The 9373-nt window shown below is 39.2% G+C and overlaps 1 long non-coding RNA gene across 1 annotated transcript; it reads right to left on the reverse strand.

The window, feature by feature from the left end:
* Positions 1 to 1825: 1825 nt before the first annotated feature.
* LOC149269404 (uncharacterized) lies at positions 1826 to 5315 on the reverse strand. Its single transcript, XR_016269896.1, has 2 exons — positions 4256 to 5315; positions 1826 to 3348 (listed from the first exon to the last, which is right to left on the reverse strand). It is a non-coding gene; the product is annotated as an uncharacterized LOC149269404 (long non-coding RNA).
* Positions 5316 to 9373: the final 4058 nt, after the last annotated feature.

Raw genomic sequence — 9373 nt, forward strand, 5'->3', positions numbered from 1 at the left:
GTGCGGCATTCATATAACGCCTCAAGGCACAGAATAACTTGAAGTGTGTTGCTCGAGCTGCTCCTCCTGCTGCTGCTGCTGTGTTTGCTCATGCTGCAGATACTGCTCCGACTTGACAGCTGGCACCTTTGACAGTCTGCTGGATTGGAATTGGGATGGGGCTAGGGCAGGAGAGTGAGTTCTTTCGGGGTGTGTCTGCTGTCCATTTGCTTGGCTGTCACTCGTCGTTTCTGCTGCCGCACCGCACTGCAGTGTGATTAATGAACCAAAAATTGACCTTGATTTCAGTGAATACCACACCCAAGTCTGCTGTCAGTGCACAGCCATTCCATTCCGAATATGTATATACTATATACGGTTCGAATCAGCACACTTATTAATTAATTAATTATGATTATCCTACGCCCTCTGCACGGGTCAAACAAAGAAGAAAAAACTTACTTTTTACTTTACGAGTTTGACATTTGTGGGGAATACGCTGTTAGGCCATCAAGTGGGGCATACACGAGTATTACTGTATAGCATAGATGTATGTATATTGTATAAATAAAATACGAGTTAATATAATAACAATTATTTATTAATATATAAATTCAATAAACATATATAAATCTTATATTTTTTGTAATACAGTATTTGTATATTGATATATATACAAAATAATATATATTGACATATGTGTGTGTGTTTTTTTTTTTTTTTTTTAATGTATATAAGCAATGCAGGAATGAAAGCTTCATGAAATTAGTTTTATCAATCATTGAATCTTTTTATGACAATGAATACTTTTTTTTTAAATGTATATACATACATATATTGATAAAGATTATTAAATACTTAAATGAATAATATAAATATACAAATTAAAAAAATTTGAATTTTTTATTGGGCAATTTTTTAAAGTATTTAAAGTATTTATATACATTTTTATATATACTAAAATAAAACAAAAAACCGCAAATAATTATTTAAAAAATTAATGTTAAGTATTAAAAAATAAAGATATTGCAATTTTGTATTGATATATAATATATAAGTTATATTAAATATTTATTGAAAATGTATTTACATTTCAACAAATTGAGTAAAGTAAACGTCTTTGCTAACTTCTTTTGTTGTTATATGTGATAAAACGCACTTTTAGTTTCGTTAGGTTTAGTTTGGTGCGCTTCGAATGCCACGCAAGCAAATTCATCAAGTTAATAAGCCCAAGCAGGTCCCATTATGTGATGAGGGTAGTATTTGTTCGGTTAACCAGCAAAACTGCCCGTAAACTGATATCCATCAGCTGAGCACAGTTTTCGGTTGGGGCGCCCATTGCGTAGGCATTTCTAATTATAGCTGCGTGCAATTTCTAATTGCTTACGGCAAACAAGCCAACAAACAGCAACAAGCGCCAAGGCAGCAAAATAAATAGCCACATTGTCACAATTCGGACACGTATTGCCAAGTGCGGGTCAGCGCGGAGCTCCAGCTCGACCCACTGCTGCGTGGGCGGCGCTGTTTGTGCAACGCACACAAATTATGCTCAAAATCATCAACAAGCAGGCGGTTGAGTTTACCTTAGCCGAAAAGGGCATACACTAGTTAACCCTTTACTTGTCCCATTTCACTTTCTTTACATATTTATATTTATTTTGCTCGTCAATTTTCAACTGAAAAACCTAACAGCTTCATTTATGGCTTCAAGTCTTGCCAGTCTCTCGATTCAGTAGACAAATATTCCTTACAGGGTATTTACTCTTCTTGTGTTTATTTTAATACCCGCACGAATATACGTGGCACACGAGCACCACTTCAACAACTGCTCAGCCTGCTCATATATACCATATATATATATATATTTCGTGTGTTTATATTTGTATTTATGTATAGCATACTTTCTGGGGCAGGCCTTGGCTGCGCCTTTTGGGCATTTCGCTGTTATGCGCATTGTGCGAAATATGTTTTTTTTTTCTGGGCACTGTTTGCTTTAGCCTTTGTGATTGCAAGTGCTGGCAGCTCTTGCTCGCTCTTATCTTGGTCTTGGTCTTTGGCTGTTCCGCTTGGATCCGGCTCTTTGTCTGTAATTAGAAAATCTGAACGGCTCCATTAATAATGTGGCAGTTTTGAGCATGGCAATCGGCCACGCGCATCGACTGATTTATGTGAGCCGCTGGGAGTCTGGATAGCCGTAAGGCGCATTTAATGTCCTGCCATTTGATTAGTCAATATGGGGGAAATGGCAACGGCTTTTGCCACTTCCTGGCAGACGACAGATGCAGGACGGAGGATGGCAGATGGCAGACGACACTCGGCTTGGAGCGACCCTTTCACTTCGCATCTTGACTACTAATTGAGTAATTTATGCGTATTTGTCGCTGCGTTTCCGTTAGCCCAGCACCAAATCGCACGGAACTTGTGTAGGCATACGGATTTGCTGCCTCTGTCCCCCAAAATCGCTTGAGCCTCGCGGCGCATTATCTAAGCTGACGCCGCCGCTGACAATCTCGGCAGTCAGCTCGTTTTTCCGCCTGGTCTTATGTGAGTGAGCCTGTCGAGCTGTCGTCCGGGCGAATTCACAAGACGTGACAGCCAACTCCGGGAATTTCGATATACTCGGCATTGTCGGCTCGGCTCAGTCTACGGCAGCTGTTACCTTGATTGAAAAGCCAAAAGGCGCACGCAGCGTTTTCCGGCTGCCGCCAGCGCGCTAAATTAATTTGACATTTCTGGCATTGTTGCGGCATTGTGGAAGCGGCGTTATCCTAGCCCTGATTTATGCCAAAAGAGTTGACACACTCCTGCTGCCGCAATGCCAGCTCCAATCGTGTCGCAGCCGCATTTTGGTTTATTAGCGGTTGCTTCTGCATAAATTAGATTCACATCGCGGCTCAGCTAATAACAATCTTATGTTAGCCACAAATGATTGCTGCCAGCAGAGGAGCTCTGGCCATGTGAGCTAGCTCTCTGGCAGCATATGAAATTCGTTTTTGAAAACTTTGCAGCCGCGTCTCTTCTGATATTGAATTTTCAATTTATGCATTATCATTGGATAAATGATTTGTTACATAAAATAAAATACGTTACAGCACGTTACTTACCGTAATATGCCATTTAAAAATGCTAATTAAATGCGCCACTAATACTGGCAGATCGTGTTGACTGTAGTTTGTAAGGCTTTAAGCGAACAACGCAAGAAATCAGCTAGATCATGATTTAGTTAGATCTACTTGACAGCTTGAATGCAAGTTTCTCTACCTTTGCATGCTCCGAGTTGTTCTATCATAATGTTCAAAATATCCAATTTGCAACTTCTTTGTTTAAGAAATTAGAATACCAAAGTACAGCTGCGCGTTTTTTAGTTCACTTTAAGAGAGAGAGAAAGAGGTATATAGCTTGTGGTATAGTATATCACATCTCTCTTATATATATATATTTTTAAATTTATCTATTTCATGTCAATTCCTATGCCAACTTTTATACCTTGTCATTTTGTATCATTAGCCAGTCCTTTTCTGAGTTTATTTTCCTCTTCTGTTTTTTTTTTTTTTTTTTTTTTTTTTTTTTTTTTTTTTAGGTGCAAAACAAAGCGCGCACATTGACGAGCTGAGCACGGGACTCGGACATTGCCCAGATTCAGTGATGCGTGGCGCGGCTTTATGCTTTGTTATGCATTCAAGTGATTTTTTAGATGCTGTTTGGGGATCGGAGCGAACAGATAGAAAAAACACTTTGTTGCTGCCGTGCTTGCCTCGTCAAGTGAAAGGGGTATATTGGTTACGTGTCGTGTTCTTCTAGCTGTTACTTGATTTATATGACGAGACTTTGCCTGCGCCACAAAAATGATTTATTGCCAGAAAAAATCAGCGTGGTCAGAATTTGGGCTCAAGTGTATAAATGAGCAGCTTGGAATGAAAAATACTCAAAGTCGATAGATATTTTTATATATTTCCGAGGAGTAGGCATAAATTGAGTAATCCATAAGCTAGCTCAGTGTTAAGGCTGTGTACCATTTAATTTAAGAAAAACCAACGAAACTGCTGCTAAAAGCTTTAGCTTTTAGTTTTATTTTACTTTATTATTATTTTTTTTATTTATTTTCTACACGTGGCTAAAAGTTTCAAACTTTGCCAAAATTCAGTTAGGATTTGGCCATTTCCTGTGTCGTGCAACTCTAACAAATCTCATTGCATGCTGGACATGCTCTCTCACTCTCGCCCCTCTCCCTGCCACTGTCTCTGTCTCTATATATATTTATATAGTAAATATTTACCTTGTGCATCTGTAAGTAATTTCCTGTCCCGTACACTTTGCCTCCTCTCCGCAATGTGCTGTTCAATTTGTATTGTCATTGCCAGCGTCCGCCCCTCTTTGCTTTTTTGCCACATCAGCAATTGAGTTTTTATTTTCATTGTATTTATTTATTAACTTTTTTAGTCACGGCTAAAATGTGTGCACATTGTTGTAAGAATGTAGTTTAAAGCGTCATACAAAAACAAGTGTATTGCCAAGCGATATGGATTAAAGAGCTTTAGTTTATTTAAATTCTGCTTTCTGCTTTTTTCGGGAATTTCAAGCACATTTTTCTTATAACTGAGGCTTGCACTACTTATGCTTGTATGTTGACAGAGAAATTTAGTAGAGATCAGAGCCCGCAAATATCTGTTGATCGTTTCTTTCACTTACACTTTGAGAGAGAACAATCCATTGCGCCAGCTCTTCAAGAAATTCGCTCCAGATCCAACAGAAACCTCATTTAATTTTTAATTTTGTTGTTGATTAGGATTTACACTTATTCACGAAAGTAAACCCATATACAATCCATTCAGAATGGGAAACTGGGATATTGGTTTTCTTAAATGTATTTAGCAAGCAGAAGGAGGCGTGACTACAAGTATTTCCTCTAAGTATTTCCTCCAAGTATTTTCTCCCAAGTCTTTAATGCTTAGCTGAACGGTCACACACTTCAATTCACTTCAGTTGACTCTGCTGCACTGCACTACTGTCCCCCACCAGGCCTGGACGACTGAAGAAATGCTGCAGCTGCTGCCCTTTATATAGGGCGACTTTCACTCAAAGACGGCGCCAGGTAGAGATCGTTGTAGTCGAGCATAAAATTACCAATGACAGCACTCTCTTCTGCTTCGAGCTCTCTAGCTTCGTTTTACTCAAATATAAATACCAAATGAGTACTGCTGCCTGCGTACATTCAACCCAAATGATCCTCTGTAGTTCTTCTTCATCCAATTGAGGGACAAACATACATGTATGCAAACAAAAAGCATAGCTAAATCGGATTACCTCATTTTGCTGTTCAAGAATATATATATGCTTCATAATGCAAAGTGTTGATATGGTAAAAAGCATATGTACATTAATATTTATATTTATTAGATGGCATAGACAGTCGTTTCTTCTTCTTCTTCAATCGTATCCCCCATAAACGATGTTCAATAAATCGCGGCACGAATAGTTGAACGAAAAGCGCTCAGCCGAAGACCAAAACGAAATAACCGAAGAACCTTTCTCAGAGCGAGAGGGTGGGAGTATGTTTGTTGCCGAATGCTCTCATGTGCTCTCACTAGCTATGATATAGCTGGAAACATGTACATGTGTATGTATATTTGAGCTCGATTTTATTGAACTTTTTTATTTCCATTATAAAAAAAAACATTTCGAATGTATCCAGCAATCGCACTTAGCTCAATCGAGTCAGGAATACTGCAGCTTCTCCAGTTTCCTTAAGTTGTGCTCTTCATATCAAAAACTCACAAAATTATTGTAAGTCACATTCTCATAATTATGTGCAGGCTCTCTGAATAGTGCACAAATTGCTTTGTGGGCTCGGGCCTTGCAAGCTTGGAAAAGCACTCAGTATTTGGACTAGGCAAAATTACGACCACTTCCTAATTGTGCGCCCACAAATCTCGTACTCTGCGTGGTTATGTGTGCTAATTACGACTAAAAGGTAAGCGGATGCCTGCGTTGGCATTTTGTTGCGGTTGCAACTGCCTAAAAAAAAGAGTTTTAGCCGATTTGCGGTTTTAGCCATGGAACTGAGCTAAGTCTGTGCGAGATTTAAAAATATCTTTTAAATTGTCGATCAATGTTGGCATAACAAGAGCAACAGCAACAGCAACAGCAACAACAACAACAACAACAACAACAACAACAACAACAACAACAACAACGAATCGACAGCCCAGTTGGCAAAGAGATGAGCTCGCAGCCACAACTGGTCACTAAAAAGTAATTTTCAATGTGCATCGAAACTCAATCAATCATTCAAAATGCATAACACACACACTCACACATACACACACACGCGGCACACACCCATGTAGGCAGAGAGTGATGTGAGTGGAGCAGAAAATTGAAAAATAAAACATGGCAAAGGGTTTCGCCTTTGCCATCTGATGGGGTGCGGCACATTACGTCATAGCTTGGACAGTTGTCAGGCCGTTGGCAGGTAGACCGACGAGCAAATAATGAAGCATCAGGCAACACGTGTGGACTGCTCGACATGTTGAGGACCAGGAGCGAAAGCAGAGAGTAGAGAATGTAGAGCCACTGGAGCTTACATTTTCTACTTTAAAGACTTTCAAGTCATTCATAAAAAACTGTTTTAATGAAACTTGCTATTGCTTCTTCTTGTGTTATTACAACTATGAGATCGACAGCTAGAAAGAAAGGGAGTGTGAGAGAAAGAGAATTACATACCTTGAGAAAGAAAACCATTTTATGGTTAGTCTTACTTTAGACGAAACATTGTTAGCATTCTTCGTCTCCCTTCGTTATAATATTATGATAGAGATGGAGAGAAAGAGAGAGAGAGAAAGAGAGAGATAGAGAGAGAGAGAGAAAGAGAGAGAAAGAAAGACAAATAGAAAGTGATATTCATTGAGACATGAAACCTGTCCTGCTTACTCTTATTTTAGACGGATCGCTGTCTTCTATCCTCATCTCCTTTCATTAGATAAGATAGAGTAAGATAGAGAGAGAGAGGAGAGATCTCATGATTAAGCCTACTTTTTATTTCTTCTTCTATTATTATAGCTGTTAGAGGAACATAGAGAAATCTTATACAATTCTCTTACTTTAGACGAAGCATTGTCTTCATTCTTCATCTGCTTTCATTATAACCGTAATATCGAGTTGGAGACAGAGAAAGAGATACAATAAACTATCTCCAGCTTACTCTTACTTTAGGCGGATTTCTGTCTCTTGTCTTCATAACCTTTCATTAGATAAGATAGAGTAAGATAGATATATATATATATATATATATATCTAGAGAAAACATCTCATGATTACACCTCCTTTTTCTTTTCATTTCTTCTATTATTCTCTTTTTAACAGTAAGAGAAAGATAGAGAAAGTCCTAGAATGATATACATATATTAAGAAATATAAAAATTTTATGAAATACTATTACTTTACATCGTGCTCACATAAGCTCTCTGTACAATCCTTATAAGTTATAGCTATAAGCAATATTTCAATTTCCATAAATAACTAATTGACTTAAAGAAGGGTCCATAAACAACTACTTATTTCGTATACAATATTTAACTGGAAACAGGGGCATTTCGCCTGAACGGAATTACGCAAAACCTATGCAAATCAAAGCGCTAAGTGGGCATTGCCCGTGGCAGCAAAGGATCAAATATTTGTTGGTAATTTGAATTCTTTTAAGCTGCTCGAACAACTCGCATATTCCAGACACTTGCAGAGCCTTGAGCGCCCACCCAGCGCCCACCCAGCGCCCAGCCAGCGCGTACCCCATTTCAATTTAAAGCCATAAATCCACAACACATGCCAAGCTGAAGGCGCAGGGAGCAAATGTAAACAGCAAACAACAAACAAATCCAAAAACTACTTTTGGCAACTTGACACGCTCCGAGTAAAGACCCTTCAGAAATTTACATAAAAGCTCCTCCTCCTCTCTATCTCTCTCGCTCTCTCCCTCTCTCTGTCTGTCTTGGCTAAGAGGGAAAGATAAGTGTGATGAGTCAACTGGGCTGTCGCCCCGAAAATCTGGCTAATTTTCTATGGCTTGGAATGCCTAATGAAGTCCTCGAATTGTCACCGGCAGATGTTTTGGGTCAGGCTGTGATAAAAACTTGGCTAGCTCGCAAATTATACCAAAGTCCGCCAAATCACAGGCATTCGTAGCTCAAATTTATGGAAATAAAATTAATAACTGAAGATTGAATTAGAAAACATTTATGTAGATAGCTGACGTACTCGAAATATTTGCAGCTATATTATATTATTTAATGAATTTGGCAAATCAAAAGAGAACAAGGCTCAATTAACACAGACTTTCAATTATGTGCTGCAATTGTCAAATGATGTAGGGTCTGCCTCCAGCCTACCAATGCTATGCTCTACTATATTTCCTCCAACATATACCATATTCCCCAGCTAATCCGTTCCCTTTGTGTGACAACTATGAAATTACAATAAATATATTTAGTCAAATGAAATTAGGCCGAGCTGATGATAGGCGCAGCTGCAAGCTTAAACACTGCCCAAAATGCCAGGGGAAACGCAGAGTCAAGTTTCTGCTGATTGAGTCAACAGGAGCAGCGAGCAGGAGGCCGGCCACCCGCAGCGCGGCGAAGTCCATGTGTGCCCGTCGATATTGAATTAAAGCGATAACAAATTGTAATTACTGGGCGTGGGCCAGAGGTCGGAGCTAATGGAGTTTCGCCCGCCAGAGCATAGCACAGCGCTGTGGCAGCATAAATAAACAAATTGACATAAATTAGCAGAGATTGAAAAAATTGCGGCCACTAGTGCGCTGGTGGATAAGCTCCAGCGTGTGGTGGATGAGCTCCTGTTGCCCCTGGCCTGGTTCTCCTCAGTTATAAATGTCGTTTTTATGGCTGGCCACGTGTAAATCTTGTGAGGCTGGTGAGCCATGCGGAGCCATTCGCTGGCATCCGTGTGTGGCATAAATTAAGCGCTAAATAAGGTCAAGAAATAAATTTCACTCTGATTGGCCCCAGAGACCGCCAGAGGCTGCCGCCAGATCATCAACAAGTTGCCGGTAGCTAATAAAAATCACTCAAATAGCTCAGATTACCTGAAGTACTCAACTCAACTCGAGCCATACGATATGAACTGAGGAGTGTAAACTCCGCATTCTGGATTAGAGCTGTGAGCTGCGGAGCACCGAATGCAGTTGAACCACCAGAGGAAATCGAAGATAGAGTGTATGTATATATAAATATTACATATTTGTATATGTATACATATACATAAGTAATATAAAATGGAATTAACGTTGACATTTTCAAACTAAGAAGGCTAACAGAATGTTACTTAATCAAATCAAATACGTTACATAATGCTAATTAACCAAAGATGCTAATTATGGAATATA

The sequence above is a fragment of the Drosophila arizonae genome, chromosome 4, assembly GCF_054131065.1.
Source record: "Drosophila arizonae isolate 15081-1271.41 chromosome 4, UAZ_ARI_1.0, whole genome shotgun sequence".
Classification (NCBI taxonomy): Eukaryota; Metazoa; Arthropoda; class Insecta; order Diptera; family Drosophilidae; genus Drosophila; species Drosophila arizonae.